At 41.6% G+C, this 717-nt stretch overlaps 1 pseudogene; it reads left to right on the top strand.

Moving 5' to 3' along the window:
• Nucleotides 1-407: 407 nt before the first annotated feature.
• LOC135270362 (small nucleolar RNA U3) lies at nucleotides 408-498 on the top strand (annotated as a pseudogene).
• Nucleotides 499-717: the final 219 nt, after the last annotated feature.

The following is a 717-nucleotide window of genomic DNA, read 5'->3' as shown; positions in this document are numbered from 1 at the left end:
CTAAAAATACAAAAATTAGCTGGGTGTGGTGGCAGACACCTGTAATCCTAGCTACTTGGGAGGCTGAGGCAGGAGAATCGCTTGAACTCGGAAGGTGGAGGTTACAGTGAGCTGAGATCATGCTGCTGCACTCCAGGCTGGGTGACAAGAGTGAGACTCCATCTCAAAAAAATAATTGATAGTAAAAAGAAGAGGATTTTTCATATCACAGCTGAAGTGTTTTCGTTTGATTTAGTTCTAGGAAGTCCTTAGGCTCTCTGCCTCCAGGCCCTATTATCCTACCTCAATCACAGATCACTGCAGCCTTGAGGTCCTGGGCTCAAGCTCAGGTCCCACCTCGGCTTCCTGAGTAGCTGGGATCATAGGCCCGCACCACCATGCCCAGCTATTTTTAAAAAAATCTTTTGAAGACTGTACTTCCAGGGATAATTTCTATAGTTTGTTACTAGAGAAATTTCTCTGAACGTGTAGAGCACCAAGCCAAAATAGACAAATGGGATCTAATTAAACTTAAGAGCTTCTGCACAGCAAAAGAAACAATTATTAGAGTGAACCAGCAACCAACAGAATGGGAAAAAATTTCTGCAAGCTACCCATCTGACAAAAGGCTAATATCCAGAATCTACAAAGAACTAAAACAAATTTATAAGAAAAAAACAACCCCATCAAAAAGCGGTCAAAGGATATGAACAGGCACTTTTCAAAAGAAGACATTTA

Source organism: Aotus nancymaae, unplaced genomic scaffold, assembly GCF_030222135.1.
Source record: "Aotus nancymaae isolate 86718 unplaced genomic scaffold, 86718_ANA_hifiasm-v0.15.2.pri h1tg000059l, whole genome shotgun sequence".
Classification (NCBI taxonomy): domain Eukaryota; kingdom Metazoa; phylum Chordata; class Mammalia; order Primates; family Aotidae; genus Aotus; species Aotus nancymaae.
Note: the sequence above shows the minus strand (reverse complement) of the source record. Positions and strands in the feature narration are given on the sequence as shown.